Below are 17,857 nucleotides of genomic sequence, written 5' to 3'. Positions count from 1 at the left end.
TGCCAGCACCTGGCCCATATTCCTCTAAATCCTTCCTATTCATATACCCATCCAGATGCCTTTCGAATGTTGCAATTATACCAGCCTGATCCACTTTCTCTGGCAACTTATTCCATATACGCACCACTCTCTGCGTGAAAAGGTCATCCCTTAGGTCCCTTTTAAATTTTTCCCCTCTCACTCTAAACCTATGCGCTCTAGCTCTGAACACTTTGTCGACTTACCCTATCCATGTTCCTCATGATTTTATAGATCCCTATAAGGTCACCCCTCAGCCTCCAATGCTCCAGGGAAAACAGCTCCAGCCTGTTCAGCCTCTCCCAATAACTCAAATCCTCCAACCCTGGCACCATCCTTGTAAATCTTTTCTGAACCCTTTCAAGTTTCACAACATCCTTCTGATAGAATGCAGACCAGAATTGCACACAATATTCCAAAAGTGGCCTAACCAATGTTCTGGACATCCGCAACATGACCTCCCAGCCCCTATACTCAATGCTCTAACCAATAAAGGAAAGCATACTAAACACCTTCTTCACTATCCTATCTACCTGCAACTCCACTTTCAAGGAGCTATGAACCTGCACTCCAAGGTCTTTTTGTTCAGCAACACTCTTCAGGACCTTATTATTAAGTTTATAAGTCCTGCTCTGACTGGCCTTTCCAAAATGTTGGACCTCACATTTATCTAAATTAAACTCTATCTGCCACACCTCAGCCCAATGGTCTATCTGATCAAGAGCCAATTGTACTCTGAGGTACCCTTCTTCACTGTCCACTACACCTCCAATTTCGGTGTAATCTGCAAACTTCCAAACTATACCTCCTATGTTCACATCCAAATCATTTATCTAAATTACAAAAAGCAGAGGACCCAGCACCGATCCTTGTGGCACTCCACTGGTCACAGACCTCCAGTCTGAAGGCAATCCTTCACCACTACCCTCTGTCTTCTACCATCAAGCCATTTCTGCATCCAAATGGCTAGTTCTCCCTGTATTCCATGAGATCTAACCTTGCTAACCAATCTCCCATGGGGAATCTTGTCGAATGCTTTACTGAAGTCCATATAGATCACGTCCACTGCTCTGCCCTCATCATTCCTCTTTGTTACTTCTTCAAAAACCTCAATCAAATTTGTGAGACATGATTTCCCATTCACAAAGCCATCTTGACAACCCCTAATCAGTCCTTGCCTTTCCAAATACATATAAATTCTGTCCCTCAGGATTCCCTCCAACAACTTGCCCACCACTGATGTCAGGCTCACCAGTCTATAGTTCTCTGGCTTTTCCTTACCACCTTTTTTAAATAGTGGCACCGCGTTAGCCAACCTCCAGTCTTCCGGCACCTCACCTGTGACTATGAATGATACAAATATCTCAGCAAGGGACTCAGCAATCACTTCCCCTAGCTTCCCATAGAGTTCTAAAAATCATTTTGTTAGTTCATTGCTTCATTCTTTGCCATGATACTCTCCTAATAAATAAACTCTCTCATAATAAACCCAAAACAAAATGATTCTGGAAATCAAATACACTAACGTTACTTGAATACCTGTCCACAGTAGCTTTCAAATGCATCAAATAAGTTACCCTTCCAAGATCTTAGAACCAGGTAAGTGCTTTGTTCCATTTTGTTTTCTATTGGATATTACTCATGGTCATTTTTGATAATCACACATCATACATGCACAGTTTCTCTGTTCTTTTGTGTCATCTGTTGTGAAATCTATGCATGTGTGTAGCACTGTGTCTCTAGCAAAATACAATTTCTTTGTTTGGACCCTAATGTTTTTGCAACCTTCCATTCATTCAAGCGGTCTAGAGGTAATTTCTTCATTGTCCTGGCTGTTCTGTCCCATCTCAGTTGTTCCTGCACTGAATTTTCCCATGGACTTATTGTATGATCATCTAATGTGCCTTACACAAAGATGAGATAGACCTTTCCTTACATCATTCAAATCCACACCTTATTAAATGCTCTTGGACTCCTTCAATTCTCCTCAGATCTAAATATTACAAGGTGCTAAAATAATGTTTGCATGCTGAAGATTTCCCAGTGTTACTCCTCCTTTCATTATCACTATCTGTTGTCAGGTCTATGACTGCTTCCAAACTCCAGCCTGTTCCCAGGCTAACAATTCTAAGACCTCATTATCACTGTAGTTAGTGAGAGAGCCAGCCCGGTATTGTAGCAATGGAAAGAAGAGGGAAGAGACAGAGATTAAGCAGAGTGATAAGGAATGCAACACAGATACAATTCCAAAGCAAGATCTTCCTCTGGGGGTAGATCACGAAAGTGCATTATTCCTTGAATCATCCATGATCTGTTGTGATCTAGGGTCAAGGCTGGATCCCAACCATCATTGTTTATCTTCAAAACTTAGTATCACTGGGGAACATCAATTGTAGTGTTCCAGAAAGCAGGTTGTTGTCCAGGAGTTCTTACTGTGCCAGAGGCTTCACCTACAAGTAAAGGCCTGAAGAACGGGATAAATGGCAATTACTCAGTTCTCTCCCTCTTGAAGCAACAATATTAGCTGTTTTCACTTTCTCTTGACGAACCCAGTGGTTAGCAATAATTGGAGGTAAGAGGCAGATAAATCAGATGGTTTCTTGGACCTCAGACCTTCACAATCTTTTAACTATGATATTTTAGGCCAAGGAGAAAGCAGCTGAGTTTCTTTTTGGGGTGGAGGGATGAGGTTCTCTCGTCATGTTGGTGGTGTGATGATCCAGCGATGAACCTTCCTGTTCTACTTGCTTTTACTCTCTGGCTTTTATTGGGCAGCAGGGAAAATGCCAGCCCAATGTATAACATACATATTATAATGCTTCCATCAGTATAAACAGCAAGGGAAATCTGATAGCAATTACAAAAGAAATCCACCAAAGTTGTCTTGTTCTGTCTGAATATATTTGTTTAAACGCTGGGACTGATAAGATAGTCCCTGTACTGCATCAACTCAGGCACAATGTGCACCAGTGCACAGATGAGCTGACCTTGCCAATAATATAAGGTCAGCTCATTTGAATAAATTTCTAGCTGGGAGGAGTAACTGAGGTGAATTAAAATACAGCTATGATGGGAACTGAGTTATACATTTGCCTTTCACCTCTGGGAGCTGGGTTCAAATCCAGCCTAGACTGATAGGATGAAAGTCTCTTGTGTGTCTGCTGACAGTAAAGCTCCTATGTGAAATAAGTTTGGGCAGTCTCAATCCACTTTCTAATCGGCATGGTGCCTACAGCAGAAAACTGTTCCTAATTGGCCCTCTCACTCAGTTAGGCCACAGGGCAGTAGGTGTGGGAAATGGAAAAGAAAAAGCCAAACTGATACGCTGGAGAATGTTGCTGTGATCGAATCTGGGAATCTTTACACAGCACTTGACTCGTCCATAACTAACCCGCGAATGCATAAAACAGACAATAAAGACAATTTTTTAAAATAATGAAAAGATTGAAATGGCAAAATTGGAAGAACCTTGGTGTAAGACTAGACATAATTTGAGTATATACATCAGAAGAGAGCATTACAGTTCATCCAGCTCAGATTCTCATTCAGTGATGCTTTACCCAGCTGAAAACTTATTCAGTCACCTTTTTAATCAGATGGCATTTAGGTTTCTGCATTACAGAGAATATGTTAAAATGTTTTGCTACAAATTGGTACAAATCAATCTTTCCTCAATATTCTTTCTGCTGATTCTAGTTTTGTGCTATTCTTCGACAAAACGGAAAACAAAACTATTGTTGAACCGTGGTAATATGAAGAACTAAAAATCACATCGCATAGATGGAAATCAGGAAAAAAAGACAAGAAAATGACGGGAAAGTGTAGTCAGAACGCAATGTGAGAAGGATAACAAGAAGCAAGAGAGTGAAATTAGCCAGAATAAGCTGGCAAAATACATTGCCTGCTGTGTCACTCAGGCGATCCCTGTACCATGTACTCATTGCAGTTTTCTACAAATGCAATAGCCATCAACCTACATAAGATCACTGGACCAAAGTGAAATGAATTGGAAAAAGATTCTTCAACTTAAGACTTTTATAGAAAGTAAAATACTTATATTGCGGACTTTTATTACTTATGACAGTTCTGTTTTTTAATGAAGAGCACTACTCAGAGCTCTGGGTCTCATTAGGTAATATGAGCTGATACAGAGAGACGAGTCCTCATTTACAAGCTGATCGCATCAGACTGCAGACTTTATTTGACAAGATTACAGTTTTATTCCAAAACAAAAGCCATGCTTTGGTTTGATCAGTTTTACTTTCAAAAGATTAAAATTAGAATTTTACAGGCATTCGAAGGCTCAGTTAATACATGCACCATCAACATTGGGACTGAGCTTCACAAATCAGAGGGATTTCGATGTTGAGTTTGTTGATCTCTGAGGTAAGATTCAGAGATGCTATAAGAAGAGGAAAAAATAAAGTGCTGAAATGTTACTTCTGTTTCTCAGCAGTATTTCAGTTTTCACAAAGGTGTTGTCTTTGCGCACAATGGTTTCCTTGGAAGAGGAAAATTCCACTAAGGATCGCTCTCTTTATCAATATCCAACAATATCTGCTGTAAGGTGCTCATGTGGGGCTATTGTATCCAGGTTCATTGTGCTATCTCTTTATATGAAATAGCCTGCAAACAATCATTGTCAAAACTCACATGTGAAGACCAGCCACTCAAATGAAGCTCTGGAGAAGAGCCAGGCTGTGGAATTAGATTCCAACATTAGTAAGAACTTCAAAGGAAGTAAAGGAAAATCTTCTACGTTAGTAGAAACACTAATTAGAAAATATAGGTTGCAAGAAAATAACTAAACTTGTAATGCACTACTCTTCAGGGTAATAGAACTTTTGAAAAAGATATACAAGCTATTGCAGAAGGTGAAATCACTGAAAAGACTGGATTTGCACTAAAGCAGTTGTCACAATAAGTATTGAAGTATTAAATGCACTCTGTTAACAGTATGTTATTGTCAAGTAACACGCAAATCTAAGGGTACAAAGCAACAGACTGCATGCAAGGATCTTTTATCACGCACCATTTGAATGTATATCTGTGAAGGTTGCCATGGTGACAATCATGACATCATTTGGTTTTCTGCTACATTGCTTAACAAAATATAATCCAAAGAAACTACTGACTCTAACTGACACAGAAGCAATGTATTAGTTTAACAGAAGAGACAGATAACACTACTGTTGTCACAAAGACGTCTGCATGGTCCAGAAACTGCCGCTGGCTGCTTGATGATGTCATTAAAGATACAGCCAGTGCAAGAACCTAAGGCGTAATGGAGCCAATGGCTATATGGGATGAGAAAATATTAAGTGATCAGATTAACTGGGTTAACTTTGCACATGACAACTCAAAGGTTCATTACTCCTGTAGGCAGCCAATCCACCTCTGTTTTGTTTCACTTAAAGTTAGTAATTAAACACCTCCCTCAAAAGACATCTTTGAAAGACATGAAGAGCAACACACATCATTTAGAAACAAATTAGAAAATTTACCCAAATAAATTAATTAAAATAATATTTATGATTGAATGAATTGTGGAGTACTGAAATTAGCTCATAAGGTATGAATTAGACATTTACACCAAAGTTCTCAGTGGCTATCACAAAACTGTCGTTGTATGTCATTCACTATGAGAAGGCAACACTTCATATTTCCAAATGGGGCCAAACTCTTATATAGGCACAGAATGTTATCAAAATACACTGAGAGTGCATTGCTAAATCTCAAATTGAATATTGCCAGGACCAGACAATCAGTTACGTTAGAAACTGGAAACACTGTGTGGGTGAAATGTCTCAATCATATCTTGTTCAATGACATTTCCATTCCATCATGACTAGAAACCCTTAGGCTGTTAGCAATCGAGCTAACTTAAATACACTTAGGCTGTTTTCATGTTTTTTTCAAGGTACCTGATGGTCTCTTATTTTGTTGCTGTCAGATTTATAAGGAGGAGGATTTTCATGCCTGTACTCCAGCAGATGGCCAGCAGGTGATTTGAAACATTACATTTCCTGTTTTACTGCATTCTTTTCCAGTGATCATCTTTTGATCTGAAAATATTAGATCCTACTTTCACTGTTTTTGTGGTGAGAGATCTAGCACAATTGGGAACTGAGCACAGTATCTAAGCTTCTACCCAATTCCATGCACTATCGATGGAATGCTTCATTGCCAAAGATGCCAGCTTTCCAAAGAAGATGTCAAACTGAGGCTCTGTCTATCTGTGGCTTTATTTGAATAAGAGCACCAAGTTCAGTAAGCTATCCACAAGAATTACTTTATTCAGGAACACAAACAAAAACAAATATATAGATGTATTTAAGGGTTTGCTAAATAAGCAAATGAGAGAAAAGAAAAGATTAAATGGCTAAGGGCAGAGATTAAAATATTTTTCAAGGTCTCATCTTGAGTTTTTGCAGGCTGCTGTTTTATTCTCACTCTTAGGTAATGCAAATTAAATATTTATGCTGACATATCAGATATTTAGACTCACAGAAGCAGGATTAGAGTAATTAATAAACATCTTCAATAATTATCAAGTTGCTATTAACCAGAAAGCCACAACTTAGAAGGAAAGCATTAATTTCCTTGAGACTACAGTGTTCAAATTGATACAAGATCACAGGCATAAGTTAATATGTTTTTGTTTCAAAATAACTGGCATGCACTTCTGCAGAAAACTCGCCATCACCCTATACAACAGTTCCAGAGACTGATGGGGTCATAAGTCATGTTTTTCTTCATCCATTCATGGATATGGTTATGACTGGCTCAGCCAACATTTATTGCTCATCCTAATTGCCCTGAACTGAGTGGATTGCTCCGCCATTTTAGAGAGCAGCTAAAAGTCAACCATATTGCTGTGGTTCTGGAGTCAGATGTAAGCCAGACCAGAAGGCCAACAGATTTCATTAAAGACATTAGTGAACCAGATGAATCCTTACAATACTCAAAAGTGGTTATATGCCTGTTACTAGATTTCTACTGAATGGTGGGATTCAAATCCATGTCCACAGAACATTAGATGGGATTCATGATTATTAGCCCATTGACACTACCACTATGTCACTACCTCCCATCACACAGGTATAATGCTGGTATATTTTAACCAGGCAGTTAATACCTTATTAACTCAGATCAAACTCAGAGACAGAAATGTAACAATTGACACAGTGTTCAGTGCAGGAGGATCCACAATATTTTTCTCTAGGAACTCCTACTTATCCAAGTAGAAAGTGAGGACTGCAGATGCTGGAGACCAGAGTTGAAAAATGTGATGCTGGAAAAACACAGCCTGGCCTGCTGTGTTTTTCCAGCATCACATTTTTCAACTCCTATTTATCCAGCCTTGCATTACAGATGTTCATTTGCAAGGAATTAATTTTCTAGCGATTTAGAATTTCTAGCTGGGTATTCCATTATTGACAGATTTAAAACTGTCTTTTTTTCTTTACAGCTGCTCTTCCCCATGTCCATCCACCCACCCCATACCTCCCAACCTGCTCCTCCCTTACAGCTCCTTTGCTAAGCGATTTATCTAGAAGTGCCTTCACTAGACAGACTTTCCTTGCAGCCTCCTTCAACTCGTGAATCTGTCTTACAACCTTCCTTTTCGTGGCACACCTCGCTTGCAGCCTCCTTCTCCCCCACATTCCGTTGTAGCCCGCTTCTCCCCCTCTGCATGCCTTGTTCTCCCCTTATCCCCCTTGCAATCTCCATTCCATTTCCAACGTTCCTTGTTGCATCCTTCAATCCCCTTTCTCGCTTATCACCTCTCCAAATACTCTTGCAACCCTCTTTCCTGGGTAGATGTCCCAGCCCTGGATGTGGCAATGAAAGGATGCAGTGAAAGGCCCATTTGGCCAAGGTAAAAGTTTGCACCAGCAAAAGGTTCCTTGTCTTGGCCTCAGCAAAAGGTGCCGGGGCTTCCCCATCCAGACCATGGCAAAAGGTAGTACCTGACTTACCATTCCAGACACAGTCCCTGACACCTCCTTCATCACTAGCACTCGGGTTCACAAGTGAATTTATCAGCAGCACCCAAAAGAGAAAATGCTGGAAAATCTCAGCAGGTCTGGCAGCATCTGTAAGGAGAGAAAAGAGCTGACGTTTCAAGTCTAACTGACCCTTTGTCAAAGCTGGCCAGCTTTTTCCAGCTTTTTCTCTTTTGGTTTCAGATTCCAGCATCCGCAGTAATTTGCTTTTATCAGCAGCACTTATGGTAAAGAACTAACCTGTAAGCAAATGAGCAGCTCTTCACTATTTCTTTTCATTCTACTTATGAGAGCAAATTTTCACCATGGAGTGGGATGGATTCACCTGCCACCTTTGAGTTTGTTGAGTAAAGGCTAAGGGATTACAAGAAGAATTAGAGAATTTTCCTCTGTACAAGAAATAGTATTTGTGTTGAGTGTTTCGTTACTTTGTAATACATTATAGATTAAATGATCATTCATGGACTGAGTTCAGACCCAGGCAACAGAGTGCATGAACGTAGAATGTAGGAGTGCATTGGGTTAATCAAGCACATAGGTAACAAAGACATGGATGAGACAGTCGATGTATTGAGACAGGAATAGAGTAAGATGATATTGTGGAGATGGAAAATTAGTCACGAGGTGGACATGAAGTTAGAAGTTCATCTCAGGATCAAGTATGGCACCAGAATTGTAAACTTTCTGGTTCAGCTTCAGATGGCTGCTGGGCAACGGGGCGGTCTTAGCAGCTAGCAAACAGAGTTTGCAGCGTAGACTGAACAAAATGGTTTTGGTCTTCCCAATATATATATTTGGAGGAAATGTTTGCTCATCCAATGCTGAACATCAGAAAAAGAGTCTGAAAATTTAGATGGAGTGAAGGAGCCAAAAGTTTTGGTGGTGAGGTACAGCATGTTGTCATCAATTATCACATGGATACCAATACTGCATTTTTGAAAGATATCACCAAGAAGTACTGAGGGTGAGACATGGGAAGAAGCCAGTAAAAAATCCTGGAGGCACCTTTGGGCAGGAAGAGTAGCCACAACAAATGATTCTCTGATGAGGGAAGTAGGTTTAATCTGGGGCAGAATAAAATCAAACAAAAGATGATCGACGTTTAGCAGAAATAAAGTGTAGTGTAACATGATAATGGTCGCAAGTAGCTGCAAACTTAGTGCTTTGCTGCTTATTGGAAAACTCAGCTCATACGATCAAGTCAAGGTGATGTGTGGTTTGGAGAGCAATTTGTAAAATGTGAAGATTGTAATAGCATAGACAGGGTGGGGGTAGGTAGTTGTTGACTTGTTAGCTGGTTAAATAGCTTTTTTCTTAAATGTGCAGGTAATATTATTAACACATTTCTAATTCATTCATTGTGACTGCGCTGGATGTAAAATAAATAGCCAGTCTATCCCATCTTCCAGCTGCTGGTCTATAATCCTGCAGGTAAAGGAAGTTCAAGGGGCGGCACGGAAGCTCAGTGATTAGCACTGCTGTCTCACAGCACCAGGGACCCGGGTTTGATTCCAGCTTCAGGCAATTGTGCAAACTCCACACAGGCATTCTCCCGGTGTCTGCATGGGTTTCATGCCAAAATCCATTGATGTGCAGGTTTGGTGAAGTGGCCATGCTAAGTTGCACAGGGTGTTCGGAAATGTGTAGGTTAGATGCATTAGTCAGCGGAAATGTAAAATAATAAAGTAGGGGAATGGATCTGGGTGGGATACTCTTCAGAAGGTCAGTGTGGACTTGTCGGGCCTAATGGCCTGTTTCCACATATCCTACAAAACTGTCCACTTGTCCAAGATCTGCACAGTTCCACCAATCATACTTGTACTAGTGGGATGTGAGAGGGAGCATATGTTATTGTCCAGGTTTAATTATAGTGCAACCAAATTTCCAGGTACTTTGGCTCTGGTGCCTATACAAATGCAACCTGAAACTTGCAGACTCCTGGCAGTGAAATAAAGCCACTGTATGACTTACTGCTGCAGATGGCCTTCTGGTTATTCATGCTTGGGGAGAAGGAAGCAGAAAGGAACGTTCAGACCTTGTCCTGAACAACTTAATTTATTTACAGTAACAGTTTGCTAGACATTTGACTAGTAGTTTCCATCATTAGTATGAAGTTTCATTTTTGCTTCCCTCATATTTTATACTAGTCCACTGTAATCTTAAGTTTTGATCAAGACTTCTTTAGCTTTATGTTTTTACATGGGCTATACATATTGCCAGCTTGGCCACAGTTTTTGCTGCTGCCTGATTGTCCTGGAGAAGTGATGGTGAGTCGCCTTCTTGAACTTAAGTCCTTGGATTACAGAGACAGTGCTGTTAATTGGGGAGTTCCAAAAGTTTGACCTGGTCACAGTGAAGGTACTGCAGTATAGTTGGAGAGTGACTTGTTGGTTTTATTCCTATTGCAAATCAATTATGCTGGCTGAATGTCCATACCTTCATTTGTTTTCCCAGGAACTCGCAAACAATTTTACCTCAGTTAAATGGATGTAACATCAGTCGTATTTTAGGTACAATTTGCTGATATCAGTCCTCTAGACAACTCAGGGTTCAAATTTCATTGTAATTACTTTGTAAATAAGAACTCAAAGATGCTGGAACACATTGAGCATTGGTTAAATATTCCCATGTTAAAAACAGAAAAGTCAGTCATCTGCAGTGTAATAGGACTGTTTTATTTCAAATATGTACTTTACACAAAAAAATCTTTATATACGTTCAGAGTCACTGAAGCAGTTCGGTTCTGTACAGAAGAATATGAAGAAACAAACGTTGGAGTATGATCAAAGTTTGTGGGAAGATTTGTAGCTCGGGTGCTCGTTGTTGTGGTTCTGTTCGCCGAGTTGGAGTATGACTCTATCCAACAAACAAATGAAAGGCATTTCTTACTTGTACAAGGCTATGTTTGCATATACTTGAGTCATCCAAAGAATCCGATAACTGAACGAATACCCATTTAACTTTGGCAGAAAGACCTCAGCAATACCCTTTCCCCACTGCACCTTAGCAGCAGCTGCCCTGAGCTTTAATTTGAACTGGTTGCAGGTACTCATGTGCTTGTGCACTGACAGCACATCCAAGCAGAAAACAATGATATCATCCATGTACAGGGACCTGCTGGCATCTACTGCCTGGAATAGTAACCCCTCTCAGACTTGTATCCTTCCTGATGGATTTGGCAAAAGGATCTATACGACACACAAATAAGGCAGGTGGGCAGACCTGATCAGGAAGCTTTCTGATTCCCACCCGATGTTAGTATAGAGCAGTTGAACCCAATTGCAGATTCCCCACCCAAAGCCCATTTTGAAGAGCATATATCACATCCTGTGTGCAATATCCTGTCAAAAGCCTTCTCCTAGTCCAGGCTGATGAGGCAGCCCTCCTTGCCTCTGTCCTGCACATAGGTGATTGTATCTATGAGGAGCACAAGGCTGTCAGAGATCATCCTGCCCGGTACACCACAGGTTTGGTTGAGGCGAATCACTAATCCTACAGCAGACATGACCCAGTTGGCAATTACCTTAGATAGGATTTTGTAGTCTGCTTGCAGCAGTGAAAGTAGTCACCGATTTCTAATTTCCTCAGTCTCCCCCTTCCACTTGTAGATGACGCCAATGATACCTTTCCTCATGGATTCACACAAGCTACCTGCCAGAAGCATACTGTTGTAGACTTCCAGCAGGTCCTGGCCAATCATGTTCCACAGAGCTTAATATAACTTGGCCAGTAAACCTTCGCTTTGAGCGTTTTATTCTTTTCTAAGAACTTGAGGCCTTGGTCAGCTCATCCAAGAGATAATGGCTGGTCCAGCCTCACCTGAGTGCTGTCGTCTAAGACCTCCATGATAGAGAATGACTGGGAGACCCTGCCGTTTGTGGGTTTTGTGTCATAGAGTCTGGCATAAATGGATTTGCTCATCCTCAGGATGTCAGACCGAGATTATGTCACCGAGCCATCATCTTCCTTCAGACTGCTGAGACCCTGTGCACCTTCTGCAAGAAGAAACACAAGTACATCTTAACCTGCACCATGGTATAGACCCTGGACCAGAAGGTTATCTTGGAGGCCTCTGTGGCAAAGATGGAAGCTTACTGGCTCTTCACCTCTTGGAAATCCTCATTGTCTGCAGCAGGATTAAGTTCTGCATGTTCTTCTGGAGTTTGGACAGTTTGCCCCATCTCTCTCTCACCTCTTGAACACCTTTGAGGATCAAGAACCTCTCGATATTCCCCTTGACTGTTTCCCACCAACCCGCTGGAGACTCAAAGAGGAGTTTCATGGTTCTCCAACCTGTGTAATTCCTTTTGAGTTCCTCAATGTGACAGTCAGCCAGCAGGAGGCAGTGGTCATAGAAGAATATCAGTTTGACATCGGTGGATCTGACTGAGAATGTGCAGGACACAAACAGGAAATTTATCCTTCAGCGGATAGACCCATCTGGCCATGGCCAGGTGTATCTATGCTACTCATCGTCTGCAGGATGCTGAAGACATTGTGCAGCTTGGTGACTTTATCAATTCCTATCAGGAATCTGGACGTGGCGTCTGTTTACTGTCGGTTCCTCTGGATCATCCATCTGCATCGATGATGCAGTTGAAGTCTCCGGCCAGAATGACCAGTGGGAGCTACTGCAGGACAGCCAGCCCCTCACTCTGTACCACTGGGTGTACACTTTAATCAGAGTCAATGGAGCATTTCTGTACATAACGTCTGCTACTAGGAGGTGTCCACCACCAACCTCCTGAACTTTGGAGATGGTGAAGTATCATCAATTTTCTTGAATGGCCCCAAAGGTGTAGTTCAATGTGACAGACATAAAGACCTAAATGCCCCAGGTTTGATTTTCAGGTTGCAGTGTGATCTTCGCTCACCAAATAAAATATTTGTCCTCAGGATCTGGCTGTGGAGAACAAATAGGGACAGGGATGAAACAATTGACTGATTCCAGTCATACCTCACTTCCAACTTACTGTTTATTGCACAAAAATGAATGCTTGGCACTCATCCACAAACTCCATCAACAAACACATAGACCTGGACCCAATATACCGGCCACTACAGCGGACAGCTGAAACTGACAACCGGAAGCGGCAGGGACAGGCCACTATAAATGCCGGAGGAAACACTGCAGAAGCACTTCACAGGAGGCTCCCAAGCACTGAGGATGTCACCTAGACAGGGGACGAAACGTTTGCAACAAAAACTTCCAGCTCGGCGAACAGAACCACAGCAACGAGCACCCAAGCTACAAATCTTCTCACAAACTTAGTTTGAGAACTCTCCAATTGTTCCTGAAGACCACTCCACCATCCATTGTATGACCTCTCCTGTAACTACACTCATTTTCATAAAATAAAAAAAGTTGTTGTTTTGGGTGCCTCGATTGGTCTTAGCTGTGACTGTCTTTTCTGAAGTATATGGACCATTCTTTCTCGCAGTCCTGCTCAGCATCATGGTAAGATGAATCCTCACCTCACCTCAAACCTCATCATGGTGCCAGATCCAACTGGTTGATTTGCTGCCAGCATCCTCTTTTCTTGTAGGGATCTACACAGTCTGTTCGCATGAGGAAGGAAGAGGAAAACCATATGGCAACCTAATGAGAAAGGTCTCTTATCTTTGGCAAAATGTAGCTTATTGCATGTCAACGTGAAAGTACTGAACACATTGCTGTGATTGACATTGTTTACTGAAACTATGAAGAAGACCTTGGTGATCAAAAGTTGTTCCCCTCTGCTTCCTTTATTGCTGGAACAGCACAGCAGGTCAGACAGCATCCAGGGAACAGGAGATTCGACGTTTCGGGACGTTTCAGGATTCCTGAAGAAGGGCCTGTGCCCGAAACGTCGAATCTCCTGTTCCCTGGATGCTGCCTGACCTGCTGTGCTGTTCCAGCAATAAAGTTTCAACTTTGATCTCCAGCATCTGCAGACCTCACTTTCTCCCCTCTGCTTCCTCCCAGGCACATGTGACATTATATTGGGCAGTGCTTAATGCAGTCCTCAGGATTTACCCCTTACCTGCCTTGCACAATATCTCCGCACAAGTCTTTGCCCTTTTGTTAACACCATAGCTTGGTGGATTTAATTCAATGTACCTCCTCTTCCCCTAAGATTCTGAATTCACAACTTCAGGCAGTCTGGAGGTTTCAATATTCTCCCCAACACATTCTCCGGATTGAATTGTTGATTTTGATTCTGTTCTTGACAGTGTGAGGTCTCCAGACTCCTTTAAATGGAGGACTTTTTTTTTGCATTTCCTTTCTTCTGAAACAGGGAATTGCTGCATTAAATTATCTGGACATCATTTAGTCTCATTAATTCTCTTTGGCGAGAATGACTGTCCTGTTAAAACAGGTATTTTCTTTTTTACAGTTACGGGATGTCAGTACCAGGTCATTTCTTCCTGACCATGGGGTATTGATTATTGCATTTCATTGGTGGCTTCGGTGGAGCTGCATGCATTACACTCCCAACCTACATTTCCTCCAATTTTTCCAGCATGTGAGAATCTACTGAATGGCTGCACAACTACATAACTTAAAGGGAACATTGTTCTCAAGTGTGTAAGCAGATTTTTATTAATGATCTCCTAGAAGATCTATTTTGAGGTGTGTAGAATCCTTATTTCAACGTGTTCATTTGGAAGCTTTCATTCACCCAAAGTGATTGCATTTCGGGTGAAATCAATATGTTCACTTCCTCAGTTGAACTACTTGAGGATTGCTTCTTGTTATTATCACTGATACTGATGTTACATAGAACACAGAACATAGAACATTACAGCGCAGTACAGGCCCTTCGGCCCTCAATGTTGCGCTGACCTGTCATACCAATCTGAAGCCCATCTAACCTACACTATTCCATGTACGTCCATATGCTTGTCCAATGACGATATAAATGTACTTAAAGTTGGCGAATCTACTACCAAATGCAGGCAAAGCATTCCATACCCTTACTACTCTCTGAGTAAAGAAACTACCTCTGACATCTGTCCTATATCTATTACCCCTCAATTTAAAGCTCAGCCCCCTCTTGGAAAAAGGCTCTCCCTGTCCACCCTATCTAACCCTCTGATTATCTTATATGTCTCTATTAAGTCACCTCTCAACCTTCTTCTTTCTAACAAAAACAGCCTCAAGTCCCTCAGCCTTTCCTCGTAAGACCTTCCCTCCATACCAGGCAACATCCTAGCAAATCTCCTCTGCACCCTTTCCAAAGCTTCCACATCCTTCTTATAATGCGGTGACCAGAACTATACACAATACTCCAAGTGCGGCCGCACTAGAGTTTTGTACAGCTGTAGCATAACCTCATGGTTCCGGAATTTGATCCCTCTATTAATAAAAGCTAAAACACTGTATGCCTTCTTAACAACCCAGTCAACCTGTGTGGCAACTTTCAAGGATCTGTGTACCTGAACACCGAGATCTCTCTGTTCATCTACACTACCAAGAATCTTACCACTAGCCCAGTACTTTGCATTCTGGTTACTCTGACCAAAATGAATCACCTCACACTTGTCTGCATTAAACTCCATTTGTCACCTCTCAGCCCAGCTCTGCATCCTATCTACGTCTCTCTGTAACCTACAACATCCTTCATCACTATCCACAACTCCACCGACCTTAGTGTCATCTGCAAATTTACTAACTCACCCTTTTACGCCCTCATCCAGGTCGTTTATAAAAATAGCGAACAGCAGTGGACCCAACACCGACCCTTGCGGTACACCACTGGTAACTGGACTCCAGGATTTCCCATCAACCACCACCCTCTGTCTTCTTTCAGCAAGCCAATTACTGATCCAAACTGCTATATCTCCCACAATCCCACTCCTCCGCATTTTGTACAATAGCCTACTGTGGGGAACCTTATCAAACGCCTTGCTGAAATCCATATATACACCACATCAACCGGTTTACTCTCATCTACCTGTTTGGTCACCTTCTCAAAGAACTCAGTAAGGTTTGTGAGGCACAACCTACCCTTCACAAAACCGTGCTGACTATTCCTAATCAAATTATTCTTTTCTAGATTATTATAAATCCTATCTCTTGTAATCTTTTCCAACACTTTACCAACAACTGAAGTAAGGCTCACTGGTCTATAATTACCAGGATTGTCTCTACTCCCCTTCTTGAACAGGGGAACCACATTCTAGGAAGATACAGAAATACATTATTCTGCTTCAACTTACATCTTTTCAGAACTTTAGATCATAACCTCCATCCCCTTTTTTGTTTTGTTTATCTTTGCTTTAATTTGCTTAACTTATTTTCTTCATATTGCGATGACTTGCTTTCAGAGGACAGCTGTTCAAGGTTTTGCCTTATCTGGCCACATTGTTTCTTTCTTTCTTTGTTCTTTTATTGTCATTGGCCTTGGACCATGTCATTTTATCTCTCCTGCTGTCAACCCTATCACAGACCTTTCCTTTTGTTCTTATTCCAGCGCTCCCCCTTAATCGGAATCTATTACATTTCACACTCTTGCAAGTTCTTATAAAAAGTCACAGATCTGAAGGGTTAACTCTGATTCTCTCTCTCCAGATGTTGCCAAATCTGCTATTCCCCACATTTTTGTTCTCCTTTCAGATTTTCAAAATCCCCAGTACATTGATGATGTGATGTTCCACAGTCAAGTAGTTCACTCATATACAGGCGTAATGTGTGAGTTAAACCTCCCTACCCTATAATTTTGTGGCATAGACCATCATGCTCCTTGAGATCACTGAATGCCAAAACTTTTCTTTTCATCCAACATTCCATTAACTCCTGTTGCATTTCTTATCTGTACTGACACAGTCTCAGACCACATTTGACGCACAGTTACGTGACAGTGTATTGAAGAGCTGCCAGCATGTATGAAATAAGACCCAAAGTAGGAATCAGCATTCTTAGCAGAGAATAGGAGAAAATTTTAGTAAACCCATTTTGGTTCCAAAATTGCAACTGAAGTTGCTAACCCTTCTACAAAACCAAGTTCAATTTTAAATATATATGGACTGGAAGGGTCAAAAACAGACATTTCTGGAAAAACTCTGCAGGTCTGGCAGCATCTGGGAAGAGAAAACAAGGTAAAGTTTTTGGGTCCAGTGACCCTTCTTCAGAACACTTGCTGATAGACTGAAAGGATTTTTGCCTTATGGAACCATTTTCCTGTTGTTTCCAAAGACTCCTCAACCAGCATCTTTGTCAGTTGAACATGCTAACTAATTCTCAATATAAAATGACCTCTCCCACCACTATCTCAATGCTGCTGACAATAAAATTACTGGAATGAAAGAATTAATTCTGAAGAGGCATAATCTCAGGGGCAGTCTTTACACTGATCCTCCATGGGTCAGGTTCATTTTTCTCCTTTATTTTTTGTTTTTGTTTTATAGAACACACTATCCACTGGCAATTCCTGTTAACAAAAAACGTAATCCACAAATGGTATTTTGTTTTGCATTACCTGAAGGAAAGCACTTTAAACAACTTACAAGGCTGGATTAGTTAGCCTTCTGAATGAAGAACACGCATATCAGTGGTTGCTTATTCAGAGGTCTACATCTTATACATGTGGGATTGAATTTGAAATGCATTGCCCCTAGCTGCAAACTGTACCTATTATGAAGCTTAAGATGGTCACCCTGCAAGTCAGTATTCAATATTGTGTGGATGGAGGACAGAATGATAGTATACACAAGATCCGGACAGCAGAACCAGAATTGGGCTCCATTTTTGCTTGTATGTTGGTCATTGGCTTACATGCTATTCAATTAAAATTTAAGGGTCTAATGGCAGGCGTGTCGGTCACATATAATTACATGTTGGGGACAGG

The sequence above is a fragment of the Chiloscyllium plagiosum genome, unplaced genomic scaffold (assembly GCF_037043375.1).
Source record: "Chiloscyllium plagiosum isolate Xiang-an unplaced genomic scaffold, Cpla_swu_hap1 HiC_scaffold_3, whole genome shotgun sequence".
NCBI lineage: Eukaryota > Metazoa > Chordata > Chondrichthyes > Orectolobiformes > Hemiscylliidae > Chiloscyllium > Chiloscyllium plagiosum.
The sequence above is the reverse complement of the archived record's forward strand: the minus strand, read 5'-3'. Positions refer to the sequence as shown.